This window comes from Procambarus clarkii, chromosome 5, assembly GCF_040958095.1.
Source record: "Procambarus clarkii isolate CNS0578487 chromosome 5, FALCON_Pclarkii_2.0, whole genome shotgun sequence".
In the NCBI taxonomy this organism is placed as follows: Eukaryota; Metazoa; Arthropoda; class Malacostraca; order Decapoda; family Cambaridae; genus Procambarus; species Procambarus clarkii.
Window position 1 is genome coordinate 31,302,746 of NC_091154.1, and position 19,051 is coordinate 31,321,796.

A 19,051-nucleotide genomic window follows, 5' to 3' on the forward strand; every position below is an offset into this window, starting at 1 on the left:
ACTAGGTGCAAATCCTTAACTGTACACCTCTGTTCACCCAGCAGTGAATGGCTACCTGGTTGTGGCTTTCCAAGAATGTAAGGACTCTTGCGCATATCAATATATCACTGAAAAGTCAAAATGCGGCCTTTTGAAAGGTTCAAATTTTGTACAAAAATCCACGTATTTCTTTAAAATACATTTTAATGTCATTATTTTCACTGTTATAACAATGTTCAAATAACACAGGAAAGAATACGTCCAGATTTAGAAAACACTGATCATTTTCATTTATTTTTTTGTTTTTGCTATAATATACTTAACATTTAAATGCCTTGGTAAATTCTTTTCTCGGTAAATTCGTGTGACAAAAGACCCGGCTGGCCTTGCAATTTTTTGTATTAATACATTAGGCACATGTGCATTAGCGCAGCTGCACTAGACTATATGAAGGGGAGTACAGTGTGTCACAAAAGCTAGCTACGTGATGCTAAAATCCCCATCACACAGGATGGTTAGTCATACAGAGGCATGTGATCAGTAGTCTGCACTGGCAGACTCTGGGTGTATTATGAGGATATCTTCAACACAAGAGTGAATAAGGCAGCAGTGGTAATACAAGTCCCCATCTCGCAGGATGGTTAGTCATACAGGGCCAGATGTTTAGTAGCCTGCACTGGGAAATTTTGGGTGCAATATGAGGATATCTTCAAGAACACGAGTGAATAAAGTAATTGCAATGCTCCTCTTGCACTCTAAAGCAATACTCTAAGGGAGCTCCCCCACGATTTCTTAAACCTTCACAAGCTCTTCTTATAAATTCTAATGCCTCAAATATAAATTACTATATATATATATATATATATATATATATATATATATATATATATATATATATATATATATATATATATAAGATCCTCATTCGCACTTTCCCCTCTGCCTCTTCCCCCCTTTACTCCCTCTATCCCTAAGTCTTCCTTTCAGACCAGAAAAAATTCTTTTTCTCCTCAGTGACCCCCACAGTCCGTCTTTCAGTCCTTCCAAGGTCAGCAGCTCTCCCCCCCCCCCCTACCTTTCTCCTCCCTCCCTAATACTACAACCCCACCTTTCTCTCCCTCCTCACCCTAATGTTGAACTATTCCATCCCCCACCCCACCCCACCCTCCCCACACTCGTCCAACTACCATCCTTGCTTGCCTACCCTAATGCTTACCCAATACACACACACACACACACACACACACACACACACACACACACACACACACACACACACACACACACACACCGAGTCAGCAAGGCGGACAATCCGAATGTTATAACTCGCTATATATTCTGCATTTCCAAACTTTTCCCTTACCTATACCTCTCAGTCCAACTTTCTATAAAAAGGAGTGTCATTGCAGACAAAATGAATTACTGGTACCTGCTTGATGGGGTTCTTCTAGGAGTTGTTCTACTCCCCAAGCCTGGGGAGTGAAGTTGGAAAATGGAATTTCGGTTTCATAACTAACAGAATTTCCCCTCTAAATGCGTAAGGGGGCGTAACTGGCCGACCTCTCACGGTGTTCAACAGAAAACTTGATAAATACCTCCAAAAGATGTACAGAGCTCAACCGGGCTGTTAGACTGCCAGCAGTGACGTCTAAACGCCTGACTGACCATCAACCATGAGGCCTGGTTAGAGACTGGACCGGCCTGGTCAGAGACTGGACCGGCCTGGTCAGAGACTGGACCGGCCTGGTCAGAGACTGGACCGGCCTGGTCAGAGACTGGACCGGCCTGGTCAGAGACTGGACCGCGGGAATATCGATTCCTGGACCCAACAACAGGTAAGCACCCCCCCCCCTCTCCCCTGGACGGAGTTCTGGGAGTAGTTCTACTCCCCAAGCCCGGCCCGAGGTCAGGCTTGACTTGTGAGAGCTTGGTCCAACAGGCCGTTGCTTGGCGCGGTCCGCAGGCCCACATACCCACCACAGCCCGGTTGGTCCGGCACTTCTTGACTAATATCTCCCCTGCTCAAACAATTGTGTATTAGCGATAAGACCTACCATGTATAATGACTTACTGTTAATATATAGCCCTTGAAATAGAACATTCTCTGTAATTAGCTGACATTGTAATTATCAGGTATGAAGAATAGATGAAATTGTTTATGTAATAATCTAAGTTGAGGTCTGATAAAGACCTTTTGTGCCCTCTGTGATGCTTTTTGCGCTACCGCTCACAGGGTGAGTATGGGTTGCACAATAAACTAAAAAAAAAATTTTGAAGAAAACTATCCCATTTCTCTTGAAGATGTCCAAGGTTGTTCCGGCAATATTTCTTATGCTCGCTGGGAGGATGTTGACCATCCGTGGACCTCTGATGTTTATACAGTGTTCTCCGATTGTGCCTATGGCACCCCTGATCTTAATTAATTAGCTCTACGCTATCCCAATGCTATCACCAGGCTCTCTCCCTCTGCCAGAAAGATATCCTCACCTCCCAAGTCATACCCCGAAGTTGAAGGAGAAAAAAAATACACAAATGTACTGAAATAAATGGATGGAAATGAAAGGAAATGGAAGAAAAACTTTCTGGATCTCTTGGAATAAGGTAACAAGATAAGAGATGGGAGGCAGTAATTACCGATAACTGATGATAAAGGAACGCAGAATTGACAAAGAAAGCACAGACGAGAAAGACAGACCTAAACAGACTGAAATAATGTCAAAGATTTAAGGTCCACCTATCATTCCTTTTGAAGATGTATTAATATACGAAAGTACTTAAGGAAATTATTGTTTCAATTCTTCCTCCGTAGTCTGACACTCACATTTTTCATCACGTTAATTTTCGTGACCACACACACACACACACACACACACACACACACACACACACACACACGTATTATAAATTATTTGATGTATTGAATATGCCTGCATGTTAGGCCTAAGATTGCTTGTTTAAGCCTAGGACAAGTTAGGATCAAGGTCACTATGTCCTGGATAATTTCTATAGAAAAAACCAGATTTTTGGGTGGGGGGGGGGGGGGAGTGCAAGCGTACATAATGTACATTCCATCCATAGTAGCTATAGGTACTATACACTCAACAGGTGGAAGGGTGGGGGTGGGGGGGGGGGGGAAGGATATGCACTAGGATAACCTACTGCGTCCTTACTAGTTATTTAGCTAGATAAATAACATTGAAGTTAGAGGTTGAGACAAAACTTGGAGGGGGGGGGGGAGGGGGAATAGCGGATGACATGGCCCTTTGGGAGGCGAGTAGTGACATCCTCCGGCTCAAACGACATCAACAGGGGCCAGGAGCTACAACCCAACCATTCTCCAGCAAAACCTCGCTATCTTGTCCTACAAACAAAGAGGTTTGATTATCAGGTCGTCCGGACGCATGCAAAAAGACTATATTTACACAATTCCAATCTTACAATGTATCGGTACATTGATGACATATTAACCCAGCCATCATTCAAGCGACAGTTAATATTGTTTCAATCAGGGGGTTGGAGAATCAATCATGGAGCCGTTGATGATGGGGAGTAGTAGAGCCCCACATACACCCTCCCCCCACCCCCCACACACACGCGCGCGCGCGCGCGCACACACACACACACACACACACAAATTTAGAGAGAAAAGCATTCGAAAGAGACCAAATTTACTGAGCCAAGATTTTAGGTCAAGGAATTAGTAAAGTCGGTCTGGCGAATCTTGGCATCTCTTCCCCCCCCCCTCCTCTTCCCTTCCCACGACCTCCTCCCCCCTACCTTCCCCCCCCAACAACATACCCACCCCCTAACCCCCCCCCCCCCCTCTCGCCCACACCACCGCTGTGTTTTTTTCCCCCGCTGGAGCCAATTTTTGCACAGAGCTTCGTACATCAATATTTTCCTCCCCTTAGCTCAAATTCCCCCCTTCCCCCTCCACCTTTCCCTTCCCTACCCACTCTCTCTCTCTCCCTTCCCTGCACAAGACCCCAAAAAGCCCACAAAAGCCGTGCCCCGAGTCGTGCAGGTCCTGTAGTGATGTATGCCCAGGATTTCTTCCTCTAGAACTGGATAAATACCTCAGATTGGTAACCCCCTCGATGGCACCACATACCAGCGGGGAGTGTTGCCACCGCTGGGGCACTACTCCATTATTAATACCCCCGCTCTCTCTCTCTCTCTCTCTCTCTCTCTCTCTCTCTCTCCTTATCAACTAAACCCCCCGTGTCCTAAAGTGTAATTCATCGCCGAGCATACGTACATCGGCGATAGGTAAGCCTGCCCAAGCTGCGAGAAGCGATATGTAAAGAGAACCAGACGCTGGTGAAGTAATAGGAGATATATAAAGTCCGGTCCGGCAGCGAGCGTCGGCAACGGGGGAGACATTATTGCCAGTGTGGCTGGAGCTTTACAACACAACTCCTCGTTGCCACTTTTCACAATCATTCTACTTTCTTTTTTCAAACAAAAAAATATAAAAAAATTAAATAAAAAAATATAGTTTTGATAGTTTTTTTTTTGTCCCCACCTTTTCCAACTACACAATAACTTCCGTCATTAAAGCAGTAATATAACAGTGGGCCATGAGAAAAAAAGCAGCTAGATTCATTACGTGTTGTTTATATCATGACTATAAGTTTCGAGCCTAATTAAATCAGGCGCTCGGAGAGATCTGGCAACGTTCCACAAGCAAATAAACTAACTAACATTACCAATGTTGTTTGATAGACATTCTTCCCTAATTAAATTCCGCATATACAAGTGTCTCATCTCCCCCAAGACTTGTTAATGCCATAGATCCACAATACCGCCCAACATCTTCCACATACGACGACCTCTCTCTCTTTCTTTTTAGAAGTCCTAATTATTTCTTTAGGAGTTCGTTACCCCCGACGCGTCTAAGACTGAAGAACTAAATTCTCGAATTTCTCGCATTGAAAAGCTTTTTACGAGAAGCTGTACGCTCGCGTCTAAGCTTGTTAGCCATGTGGAAGTGGTTGAGACACATGGTTGTGAGGGGAGGGGGGGGTAAGGGTGGGAAAGGGTGGGAAAGGGAAGGGAAAAGAGGGGGAAGAAATGAGATGGAGGAACATCCCGCGCGGGGAATGGGGCGTTACGAAAAGTGGGTGCGGGAGTCCGTAGAGTGTTTGGGTGGGCGTGCTGCATTCCTGACATACCAGCGTGGTACACACGTACACTCACTCCCTCCCTCCCTCTCTCACGAACGAACGCACGCACGTACGTCGAATATGACGAGACAGCTTATCCGTGCGTATACCTTTTTTTTTTTTTAACCACTGATGCTGTCAGACGCACGGCAGTACGTACACGCATAAGCGCCCACACCCCCCACCCCAACCCCCCCAAACATCGATGCGGAAGCGCATATACGCGAACTTGCGTAAGACCAGATCTTAACACCCCCCCCCCCCCGTCCCGAATACCAACTCTCTACGAATACGAACGTGCTTGCGTATACTCCGTTAGCGTATATTCATGACTATAAAAATGAGCATCGAGAGCACATTTGTGTGTATATATGTATACTCACTTAGCTGTATCTTGCAGGGTTGAGCATCAGCTCCCTAGCCCCGCCGTTACAGCCTCTGACCAGGCAACGTAAATGACTTTCATACAGGTATATTTCACAGCCCTAATGCACTTTGTATATAAATAACTTAATTTCCTTTTTAATGGTGCTTATTGGACTCCAACAGACACTGGTCTCTAAGGCCACTGCAGTTTAGGTTACTCATTTATTATGAGTAAATGACCCCATACCCATCCCGTGGGCGGTGGTGAAAAGGGTTGGCCTCGGGCCGGGCTTGGGGGAGTAGAAGAACTCCCAGAACCCCATCAAACAGGTTACAGAGGCATATAATGGGTTCAGGAACTCATTATATGGGTTCCTGAACCCATAGTTTGTTTTGCTAAGCAAGTAATAAGTCTTGTGAAGCTTGTTACACCATTGTTAACGTTTCATACACATGTGCGACAGATGGAGGTATTGGTGTAATTGAGGTAAAAATTTCACTTTGCCTCAAAGTCTACTAGCTTTAGTTGCCGCTCTTGGTAGAGTGTATTGCTGTCCGTCTGACTGCTCAAAGGCAATCAAGAGATGGTAACCAATTCCTTCTTTACGAGCTAATATTTGGGTAAGTCATCAGCTCTATTATGCATTCAGAGGCCAATATGGGAAGGAATCTACACGAGATGAACGTGTCGACTTTGGATTCATAACTCCGTTCGAGTGCAAGGATTATGGCAAGCAGTTCTGTCTGGAGAATGAGCCAGACAGAATATACGAATGAATGAGCCAGACAGAATTATTTACACGCGCTTCACACTCATGGGAGTAGGAGCCATTTCCTACTTACGCAACAACTGCACTTCCAGCTGCACCATGGGACTGGTGCAAGGAGCCATCAGTGTAAATAATTTAGGAGAGGGAGCGGCTCTTTCACCTGAGCCTCAATTTGGCTTCAGGCATTGTACCTTGCTTCCTGTCCAAGCTTGGGTGGTTCTTTAATCAATTTCTTGTGAAATGTGAGGGTGTGAAAGGGGGTGATCTCCCATGGGGCTGGAGCGTGTCGCTGTTTCTCTTTGTAGAGATGAACATTATATATTCCGAGTAGAGTTGCAGTTTTTGTTATCTATCTAGAAAGATGCTGACCATACCTTGAAGTTACCTTGAGGTGCTTCCGGGGCTTAGTGTCCCCGCGGCCCGGTCGTCGACCAGGCCTCATCAATAAAGAAGACTTGGAGGGATTTGAGTGCCTTGTCTAAGCATCTTTAAAAGATGCTTAGACACCAATTAAAGTCTTGAATTCGATCATACGATCACTTGCACCTCCGCCCGTGTCCTCTGGTCCTATCTCATCTGCCTCCCGGCCGTACCTGGACTGAACCTGGATGGGGTTCTGAGAGTTCTTCTACTCCCCAAGCCCGACCCGAAGCCAGATTTGACTTGAGAGCTTGGTCCACTAGGCTGTTACTTGGAGCGGCCCGCAGGCCACCACAGCCCGGTTGATCCGGCACTTCTTAAAAGAAAATGATCTAGGTTTCTCTTGAAGATGTCCACGGTTGTTCCGGCAATATTTCTTACCACTCGCTGGGAGGATGTTGAACAACCGTGGACCTCTGACATACAACAATTCCACATCAGACCATAACATAACTACACCATCTCCAGTATCCAGCACCACCCAGGACACCTACACAATGCTATTGGACGACCTGGACAAACTGGAGGAATGGTCTCGAAAATGGCTACTAAAATTCAACTCGGGAAAGTGTAAAGTAATGAAATTAGGCGAAGGCAGCAGGAGGCTGAACACAAGGTACCATCTGGGAGGTGAAATCCTGCAAGAGTCAAATAGAGAGATAGATCTGGGGGTTGATATACCGAACCTGTCCCCAGAGGTCCACATCAAAAGAATATCATCAGCGGCATATGCTAGGTTGGCCAACATAAGAACTGCCTTTAGAAACTTGTAAAGGAATCATGCAGAACCTTGTATGCCACTTATGTCAGACCAATCCTGGAGTATGCAGCTCCAGCCTGGAGTTCATACCTAATTAAACACAAGACAAAGTTAGAGAAGATTCAGAGGTATGCCACCAGAATACTCCCAGAACTGAGACGTATGAACTACAAGGAAAGGCTACAAGCGCTAAGCCTCACGTCCCTGGAAGACAAGAATATGAGGGAGACATGATCACCACCTATAAAATTCTCAACAGAGGAATTCACAGGGTGAACAAAGAAACTTCAGCACATGTGGAATACGAACAAGGGAAGGGAACTATCAGGAGACAGTGCCAAGCCATTACGACTATATAGAACTTGGAAGGGGTCAGGATAAGGATTAGGAATGGGACGGGGGGGGAAGGAATGGTGCCCAACCAATTGGACGGTCGGGGATTGAACTCCGACCTGCACGAAGCGAGACCGTCGCTCTACCGTCCAGTTCAGAACACAGGTGGAAACTAGGTAGCCAAATGATCCACAGAGACATTAGAAAGAATTTTTTCAGTTTCAGAGTAGTTAAGAAATGGAATGCATTAGGCAGTGATGTGGAATCAAGTCTCCATACACAGTTTCAAATGTAGATATGATAAGAGCCCAGTAGGCTCAGGAATCTGTACCCAGTCAAGAAGCGGGACCAAAGAGCCAAAGATCAACCCCCGCCAGCACAACTAGGCGAGTACAATGTAACATCCGATTAAACCAACCTTTACACAACGTAATTACAATCTTAACATCAAATCCTTTATACATCAAGTAAGACACAACACAACAGCACAATACACGCCCGTTATTGTGTGTATTGACCTCAACACCACCACCAATACCAACTCTCAAGTCATGATTACATGACCAAGAATGCCTGAAATATAATTATAGGCCGGACTGGGCCTATAACTCCTATAGGCCCAGTCCGTCCGTATTATAGACCTACGTCAAGTCCTATACAGCCGCCGGAGACCTCGGGAACATACAGACCGACTTACGGCAATAAAACACTATAGGCCTACGAGGACACATGGTCAACACCCAGGCTTACCTCGTGGCTGTTTCTCCTCCCCCTTCCCCTCTCCCTCAGTACTCTCCCCTCACTTCTCCCACCTCTCTCCCCTCCTCCATCACCCCCTGGTAACCCCCCTGCCTCCCTTGTGGCAGTTCCTGGGATCAATGTCCCAGCGGCCCTGAGCCTTCAAACGCGGCCTTCTGACTGGTATTTAGGTCAACACGTCTACGCTCTCAAGTTCCCTGACCCATCACACCAGGCCTCCCCTACGTCCCCTACACGCCCCTCTCATCTCCCATACACCGCCATAGGCCTAAACGCCATCACACACACACCGCCTAGGCCCACAGGCCCCACCACCACAGGCCCACCCCTTCCCAAATATTAGTTTACTCCCTCTCTCCATCTTCTCTCTCCCTTCCTTGGCAAAATATAAGGAAATGCAAGAGTGCTTATGGTATGTGGGAGCAGAGGACCAGAGCTGGTACTACCCCCATGCTACCGTGGGTGTATGGCTCCCACTGGTACAGAAATCATTGCTTCACAGACTATGATACCTGGCAGGCATTCAAGAACATAATGGAAGTTAAATGAATGTGGAACGTAGATATCCAAGTTCTGGAGACAAGGAAAACCAAACGATGGTACCCTCCTCATGGGAGACCATGGCATACATCAAAGGCTCCTCCTTAACCTGCGAACAGCCTGGTTGATCATCAGTTCAGCAACCAGGAGGCCTGGTCGACGACCGGGCCGCGGGGACGCTAAGCCCCGGAAGCACCTCAAGGTAACCTTGCCATGATTTCGGGGCTCAAAGCCCTGCGAAAGCAGAATAAGATTTCAATTGTTATTGGGAAAATATATTTAGAATAAACCCTGAACAAAATTTCAACTTTTGTCTCATTTACAAATCTTTTGGGATAACAGAGCCACTACTCGCAATGTAAACAATAGACCTGAACAACATCCACAATGAGTGCCACCTTAAGAACAACAGAACCACTAAAAAGGTCTAAAAACTAATGAACCATATAAATTAGAACTAACCAGCCTTCCAGCCTTACTAGTACTAACCAGCCTTACTAAGGCAGTCCATCAACGTTACAAGAATATTAAGTGCAAGTCCTTGCATCTAGCCTATTCCTCACCCATCTACTCCAGAACCTCAACTGTCAGATTAACTCCTAAGCCTGACAAACCCAAACCCGAAATTACAACCCAATTTCCTGTCTCCGGGTACCGGGCAAAAGACTCGAGAAAAAGCACAAACCACAGGCTGGTGAAGCACATGAAGCCAGATCAAAAATAATACATCAGACAACCTGGATTTTGAAACCAGAGAGGGTGGAGGCATACAGCTATAGGCCCAGCCCGTCCTCTAAACAAAGTGATTCAATGCACCCCGCCAAAACCTTTGTTTATGTATGAAAAACGGTTTACACACGACTCACAACCGAACACTTCCAACTCTCAAATTTACGTCCGAACACTTCCGGAACAAATGCTTTCACCGACGAATCTTGTTCGAATCACAACGCTGTAAATGCTTCACCCACGTGCTACAAATACAAATAATCGCCAACAGAACCTAAACACCTAACCTAACCTATGCCTATATATGCACAACATGGCAAAATATATTACAATATGCAACAATGATCACAAAAACAGTGATCCAAGAATGCAGAATAACCACATGTGAAACACAGCACTGACACCAGGGTGACGTAATCGAGCTGAAATGTAGAGTATCACAGAAAAGCTGCTTATCAGCCACTATTTTTTCAACATATATGACAGACCTGCCTACCCGCTCAACAAGGGGACTACATCAGTTTAACACGGGTGGGACGCGAACAAGGGGACACAGGTGGAAACCGAGTACCTAAATGAGCCACAGGCATGTTAGAAAGAACTTTTTCAGTGTCAGAGTAGTTAACGGATGGAATGCATTAGGCAGTGATGTGGTGGAGGCTGACTCCATACACAGTTTCAAATGTAGATATGATAGAGCCCAATAGGCTCAGGAACCTGTACACCAGTTGATTGACAGTTGAGAGGCGGGAGCAAAAGGCAAAGAGAGCCAGAACAAGCACAACTATGAGAGTACATCAATTATGCGGATAACGTCACTCAAACAATCTATCACCCACGACAATCAGAATCACCCACGACAGAGTCGCTACTGGCCAACATAACCTTGTCATCGATAGAAGTCACAAACGACTTCTGAAAAGTCCTTGAAAATAAACACCAACAAACAAACAAACAGCTCCAAATATAAAGCATAGCAAAACAAAATCCCATTATCCTCGACAACCACCTAATCCAATATACGAACGTAGACCGAACACCGACCACACACAAGATTAATATAATAGCAATCAAAATTGGAATGACACATTAATTAAACAGCAGCAAAACACCGTCCTCCACCTTGTGAGCAAACAATTGAAGAGCTCCGTAGAGGGCGCTTCTCCCGTAGTCACTGCAAAGTGCTGGCAAACACCCGATATGCAAGATGTTCAAGACTAGAAGACCTCTCATCACCACTAGGCACTCCTGTGCTGTATTTCACTACAAGCTACTGTATCCCGAAAACTTAAAGGAAGAGGGAAATAAATCCACACACCCACACACACACACACACACCCCAACAGGAAGGAACCGGGGGGGGGGGGAGGGGGATTTAAATAAACAGACGTCAATGTGTGGTGGGGAGATGGGGGGGGGATTAAATTAACTAAGCTCTGTTGAAAGAATCTAGTTGACACATTTGAAGGATACTTGATCAACCGGGCTGAGGTGATTCAGGCTGCGAGCAGTTGCGTCCAAACAGCCTGGTTGACCAGATCATCAACCGGGAGGCCTGGTAACGGGGAAATAACCCCCCCCCCCCACCTCCCCTCAGAACCACCATAAAATAAGCAACAAGTTAAGGGATTGACGAGGTGTCCACCCCACTAAGAAATAATGGTACGCCCAGAGTCACCCCCCCCCCCCGACAACAACTGCACACGCACGCACGCACGCACGCATACACACACACACAGTAGTAGACAAATGGAATGCACTAGGAAGTGATGTGGTGGAGGCTGACTCCATACACAGCTTCAAGTGCAGATATGATACGAGCCCAGTAGGCTCAGGAACCTGTACATTAGTTGACCGACAGTTAAGAGGCGGGACCAAAGAGCCAGAGCTCAACCCCTCCACAAGCACTACTAGGTAAGTACAACTAGGGCACGTACACAACATCGTACACACGCACACGACGTCCCTGTGCGCCGAAAAGTGAATACCCAGCAAAAGCCTAGCGCCCTTTACTCTCCCATAGCCTCGTCTGCCCGGCGTTCCAACAATATCCGAGGCGAAACGAAATCTTGTAAAAATACAACAACTCCTTGAATCTCATCGTAAAATCACATGTGTATGTCTAAGCACGAGAAGTAAAAGAGGACGGAAATATATACAACGAATTTAAATGGATAGATAGAGATAGAACTTAGTAAAGAGGAGAAAGGTCTTAGACAATGTAGATAATTGGTGGTGACGTCATTAAACAATTGACCAATCAGAGGAAAGGGGCGTGGTCTCTAATCTGGATTTACACAACGTTATGATGAAAAAAAAAAGTTTCTCGAAAGATAAAAATTATGAATCATTCTGCCCCGACTCTCCCGTGGCCATTATGAGGTCATATGTTGCCATTATGAGGCTGTATGAGGCCAGTATGGTCTGTATGTGGCTGTGACTCACACGCCAGGCTGAGAGCAGCCGCGTCCAACAGCCTGGTTGACCAGTCCACCAACGAGGAGGCCTGGACGTGGACCTGGGCGATGGGACGCTGAGCCCCGAAATCGTCGCAAGGTAACCTCAAGGTAACCCTTGAGGTCAACAGTATACCTGTTGCCTGTTTGAACATAACAAATTCATCTGCATATGGCATACTGACAGATAATTGACAGCTCCTGTTTACACCCACCCGTACTCACATATGCATGTGTATAACCTACACCTGAAACAATCAAGTGAACCTTACGTTTATTACGTCACCTGACAAATTTTTGGTCTTTAAATTACCAACCGTTTCCAAACCAGTATTTACCCACGGCTTTCTCCCGAATCTAAACTTATCAATTTTGAAACCCGTTTCGTGTTAATATATTTTTTTGGTCTATATATTTAACACCTCATTAATATTCACTCTTATAGCCACGAATTCATTTGTATAATTTAATCTTATCCCCCAGTATCTGTTTATCTGTACAGAGATAGACAGATGCTGTCTGTGGACTCTCACTAATTCAAGAGACAGGTTGTATAATACACAGCTTACACTGTTAACTGCTTGATGGGGTTCTGGGAGTTCTTCTACTCCCCCAAGCCCGGCCCGAGGCCAGGCTTGACTTGTGAGAGTTTGGTCCATCAGGCTGTTGCTTGGAGCGGCCCGCAGGCCCACATATTATACCTGCTTGATGGGGTTCTGGGAGTTCTTCTACTCTCCCCAAGCGCGGCACGAGGCCAGGCTTGACTTGTGAGAGTTTGGTCCACCAGGCTGTTGCTGGCAGCGTTGTGATCTACTTAGTGTTAGTCTGGGCTAAAGATCCAACGCGGGTTTAGAGTGGGGGTGTGGGATAGCGACCACCTCTTTATTAACGGTAATGGTTTTTCATACTTCCTACTCAAAGCGACCCGATCTGTCTGAGGTGACGTCTAATTGACGCTTACTTCCACACGGTGTTTAACCAAAACGTCACTAACGACGCATCGTGATAAGGAAATGAGCAGGAGGAATGCCAACAGGCGCAATACCTGGAGCCTACCTGTGGTGGGTTTCGTGAGTTGTTCAGCAACAGGTACGCTGAGAGAATTATATCAACGTCAATAGGGGGGGGGGGGAACCCCCCCCCCCCTAAGACTTTTCAGCACCCTCTCTCACCTCTAATCAGGGTGAAAGAAACTCTGCTCATTTTATTTCCGCCTCCACCGGGGATCGAACCCGGAACCTCAGGACTACGAATCTGAAGCGCTGTCCACTCAGCTGTCAGGCCCCGGGTGGATACCTGTCCCACTGTGCTCTGTCCGGGCCCTTACTGTCCAACTGTGCTGTTAATCAACTGGTTCGGTACTTAGGGAGCAGATGAACTACCAGAACCCACTCCAGGCATACCCCAAGTATACTCCAGGTATTCTTCAAATATACCCTAGGTATACTCCAAGTATACTTCAGGTATACTCCGGATAACAACTACTTACACACAACTCTCTCACCCTAACTGCTTCTAATGACTTTCAACGCGTTAAGAAAGTGCAGCCATTTAGCCTGGACCAGAGACGCACCACCCCAAGCATCCCACCTAACCCCATCGACTCCCCATGCACAGAGAACGTCGGTATTACGACGTGCTATTGGTTTAGTCGGCGCATTCTTGAACGGTTCTGGTTGGATTCCGTTAAATATGCAACGCTTGAGGTCGTGTACGTTCGAGAAGACGGTCACAGGCACGTACACGGACTACATACACAGTCACGTACACGGACTACATACACAGTCACGTACACGGACTACGTACACAGTCACGTACACGGACTACGTACACAGTCACGTACACGGACTACGTACACAGTCACGTACACGGACTACGTACACAGTCACGTACACGGACTACGTACACAGTCACGTACACGGACTACGTACAGTCACGTACACGGACTACGTACAGTCACGTACACGGACTACGTACAGTCACGTACACGGACTACGTACCCAGTCACGCACAGTAACCAAACTCGGGATACTTAACCAAGATGTTCTGAGAGTATGCCATTTTGAATTAAGGTTTAAATTAGAGACTTTTTGAACATTGTTATATTGAAAGCTTAACAGAAACCGTTTTGTTTTTATTGTGTGTACACGTGAAGTAACAGACTTGCAGTCTCTTGTTGCCTGTTATTAATTGGTTTATCTATTTTTGGTGTCCTCCTTGCTTATGATATTGGCAAAATTGATGTACGGGTTGCTTTTCTGCTAGCCCCCTCCCTCTCTCCCTCCCTCCCCCCTCTACCCCTCTCTCTCCCTGTCTCCCTATCTCCTCCTCTCCCTCCCTCTCTCTCTTTTATCTAGTTATTTATACTTCTCTTAGTTTACTTTTCTCGTCTACTGCGCCTGTCTCTTTCTCTTTAACACACTCGGAGTCCTGGTTCGTCTGGATCCCTGGCCGTTGACTTGGTCCTCTTCGACTAGGTTGTTATCTAAGAACTGTTGCTAGTCCTGGTCACTATTACACCTCCATCTACGTCCTGTATATCATTTTTCGCCCTTCCTAACAAGCGTTTGTGTATTGTGCGTTCTCTTTGTCTACCAAACTGTCCTTTGGTGTCTCCTAATTTGCTCTTTCCGGTTCATAGTCTGGTCTTTTGCACTTCTCGCTTTCCCTCCTGCCTCCGTCTCTCTGCCTGTTGCCCTGTCAATCACCCCAGCTCACGGCGGCACGCCATTCTGTGTACGCCTTCGCCAGGAGAAATAAATTCACCCTGAGTCTCCACACGAGTTCCCCAATAAAAACACATCACGCCCCAGATTTAAATCGAAGTCAGAGTCGTGTCGGGGCATACGGATGAGGTCCCTGACATTCTACGCGCCAAAATGTCCTCGTCTGCTTACCCCGCCCAATCTGTCATATATTTACTTCACACCGGCGCCGGAACACTTGCCGTTCCTGGAGGTTAAAACTGGGATGCCCATCCGATACATTTTCTCTCGACAAAGTGGCGGACATAGGTGGAGTGTTATCGTTGCTATACATACCTGAGCGAAGGTCTGGCAAGGTAGGAGGTATCGCGTTACCTCGCCCTTGCCAGCCAGCCAGCCCGCTAACTTGAGCCTAGCGCCAGACTTTACCAAGGTCCATTGTCCCCGCCTTGTTGCCCCGGCAAAGGGGGTAACGCCGCTAATCTTCTCCTTAGATGTACGGTACCCGGCCTTCCCCCGGCTTGTACGACATTCCGTAAACACGGGTGTATAGGGGGAGTGAGACCCAGTCTGCCACAACGGTTGGGCGGACCGACGTTAGCATCTACATCCCGGACCGGTAACCTGTTACAAAGGTTACTTTATTTCGATACAAATGTCTTCCTTTGCCTAACCTTTATACCCCGGGTCTCCATGTGTGTGGCAGACCCGTGCTCCAAGTTCTACAAGCAATTAGGGGTAAACATTGGTCGGGGTGATCTGGGCCCGGATTCACGAAGCAGTTACCCAAGCATTTACGAACCTGTCCATCTTTTCTGAATATTTGGCGGCTTTGTTTACAATTATTAAACAGTTAATGAGCTCCGAAGCACCAGGAGGCTGTTTATAACAATAACAACAGTTGGTTGGCAAGTTTTCATGCTTGTTAACTGTTTAATAAATGTAAACAAAGCCGGCAAAGAGGAAAGATGTACATGTTCGTAAGTACGCGCGCGTAAGTGCTTTATGAATCTGGATCGTGGTTGGGGGGTCGTAAGATGTAACAGTAGCGAGGGTTATTAAGGCCTCAATACGTCCTGCTTGGGGTTATCTTGAGATGATTTCGGGGCTTTAGTGTCCCGCACGGCCCGGTCCTCGACCAGGCCTCCACCCCCAGGAAGCAGCCCGTGACAGCTGACTAACACCCAGGTACCTATTTTACTGCTAGGTAACAGGGGCATAGGGTGAAAGAAACTCTGCCCATTGTTTCTCGCCGGCGCCCGGGATCGAACCCGGGACCACAGGATCACAAGTCCAGCGTGCTGTCCGCTCGGCCGACCGGCTCCCAATAGCCAGTAAGAATTCTCTACCTGAACAAAGTTCAAAACTAAGGTGTAGCTTAGTCATGTGTGTATAGATTGAGTAGTAGTACTCACCTATTTGTGCTTGCGGGGGGTTGAGCTCTGGCTCTTTGGTCCCGCCTCTCAACCGTCAATTAGTAGTGAACCTGTAAATACACCATCTCGGTGTATTTACTATTACCATTTACTCTATGTACCTGAACAATCGAGCTGTTAGTTCTGGGACCCCAACCTTACTAACTGGCGATTCACTAATGTACTCACCCCTTGACCTAGTTATTTTTTTTAAACATATCTACTATATATTCCACGGGCACTTGTTACCAGGGGTCTGGTAGCTGAGAGGGCAGCGCGCGGGACTCTTAATCCTGTGGCCCGGGTTCGATTCCCGACGCCGGCAGACAAAAATTGGCAGTTTCCTTTCACCCTGATGCCCGTGTTACCTAGTAGTAAATTAGGTACCTGGAAGTTAGACAGCTGTTACGGGCTGCTTCCTAGGGTGTATATGTGTGTGTGTGTGGGTTAACAAAATTAGTAGTTAGAAACGGTTGATTAATTGACAGTTGAGAGGCGGGCCGAAAGAGCAATGCTCAACCTCCCGCAAGCACAACTAGGTAAATACACACACATGTTCTGGAAGACAGAAGAGTAAGGGGAGACATGATTACTTCCTACAAAATTCTCAAGAGGAATTAACAGGGTAGATAAGAATAAACAGTTTAACACGGGTGGTACACGAACAAGGGGACACAGGTGGAAACTAAGTACCCACATGAGCCACAGGGACGTTAGAAGGAACTTTTTCAGTGTCAGAGCAGTTAACAAGTGGAATGCATTAGGCAGTGATGTGGTGGAGGCTGACTCCATACACAGTTTCAAATGTAGATATGATAGAGCCCAGTCGAGCCTTCCCTTCTCCCTGCCTCCCCTTCACTATCATAATGATAGTGAGGGGGGGGGGGCAGGGAGAAGGGATGGGAGGGTGGTTATATGGGACAGGTAAACCGGGATAGGGTATGATGTAGCCATCCCACGTGTAAGGACGCAAGGACCTGTGCCTCTCCATCCTCTTTACTACCCTAGGTGGGAGCCAGTAAAGCCCAGGAGGGGGAGAGGGGCGGGTCTGGGCGTGAGAGAGAAGGGGGGAGGGGCGGGTCTGGGCGTGGGAGAGAGAGAGAGGGGCGGGTCTGGGCGTGGGAGGGAGAGAGGGGGGGCGGGTCTGGGCGTGGGAGAGAGAGAGGGGGGCGGGTCTGGGCGTGGGAGAGAGAGAGAGGGGCGGGTCTGGGCGTGGGAGAGAGAGAGAGGGGGCAGGTCTGGGCGTGGGAGAGAGAGAGAGAGGGGCGGGTCTGGGCGTGGGAGAGAGAGGGGCGGGTCTGGGCGTGGGAGAGAGAGAGGGGAGCGAGTCTGGGCGTGGGAGAGAGAGGGGGGGCGGGTCTGGGCGTGGGAGAGAGAGGGGGCGGGTCTGGGCGTGGGAGAGAGAGAGGGGGGGGCGGGTCTGGGCGTGGGAGAGAGAGAGAGGGGCGGGTCGGGGCGTGGGAGAGAGAGAGGGGGGGCGGGTCTGGGCGTGGGAGAGAGAGAGAGAGGGGCGGGTCTGGGCGTGGGAGAGAGAGAGAGGGGGGCGGGTCTGGGCGTGGGAGAGAGAGAGAGAGGGGCGGGTCTGGGCGTGGGAGAGAGAGAGAGGGGGCGGGTCTGGGCGTGGGAGAGAGAGGGGGGGCGGGTCTGGGCGTGGGAGAGAGAGAGAGAGAGGGGCGGGTCTGGGCGTGGGAGAGAGAGAGAGAGAGGGGCGGGTCTGGGCGTGGGAGAGAGAGAGGGGGGGCGGGTCTGGGCGTGGGAGAGTAATGAGCCACAAAAAATGTTGGCTGTAACAGGGAACCTCCACCCCCTCCCCGCAACACACACACACACACACACACACACACACACACACACACACACACACACACACACACACACACACACACACACACACACACACACACACACACAGCGCCATGGGTGGTAGCGTTGGCGACTCTGTCAAGCTCAGTGTCGCCATGCGGTCGCGCCTCCTGAAGCCAGGGGCGCCTTCCCCTTTCCCAGGGGCCGCCTCCCCTTTCCCAGGGGCCGCCTCCCCTTTCCCAGGGCCGCCTCCCCTTTCCCAGGGGCCGCCTCCCCTTTCCCAGGGGCCGCCTCCCCTTTCCCAGGGGCCGCCTCCCCTTTCCCAGGGGCGGCCCTCCACCAGGCCTGGAGATCAACAACAACAAATATATAGGAGAATTCTTTACCTTTTTATGCGCGTGGTCTCCTGTGCTGGCGAACTGGCACCCGAGCCAACTGCCTGCCAATGGTGCCGTTCTCTTGTTCTCTCCGTCCGTTCTTCCTTCTGTTCAAGTTGTTCATTCCTCCTCTTCCCGCTTCTTCTTCTTCTTCAAAGTGTTCATCAACGTTCTATTCTTTATTGTTTTCCGGCACTATTTTGACTTTTTTTAAGAGAGGCTTCAGAGCTCTTAGTTATTTATATTCTTTTTCAACTTTATTATTCTTTGTTCTCTTATTTGTGGGTATTGTTCTCTTATTTGTGGGTATTGTTCTCTTATTTGTGGGTATTGTTCTCTTATTTGTGGGTATGTTCACTCCGTGTAGAGTTATGTTCTCAGCATTTTCCTTAAGTCTTCCTACAACTTACTTGCCCCTTCACCTGTGTGTATATGTGCCCAGCGTGTGTGTACGTGCCCAGCGTGTGTGTACGT

At 47.9% G+C, this 19,051-nt stretch overlaps 1 long non-coding RNA gene across 1 annotated transcript in view; it reads right to left on the bottom strand.

Moving 5' to 3' along the window:
- The window catches only part of LOC123762152 (uncharacterized), an 83,378-nt gene that overhangs the window by 64,005 nt on the left and 322 nt on the right, over positions 1-19,051 (bottom strand). Inside the window, exon 1 of the long non-coding RNA XR_006773308.2 lies at positions 18,587-19,051. This exon is cut by the window's right edge and continues 322 nt beyond it. This is a non-coding gene — a long non-coding RNA (uncharacterized lncRNA). The remainder of the gene's footprint in view (positions 1-18,586) is intronic.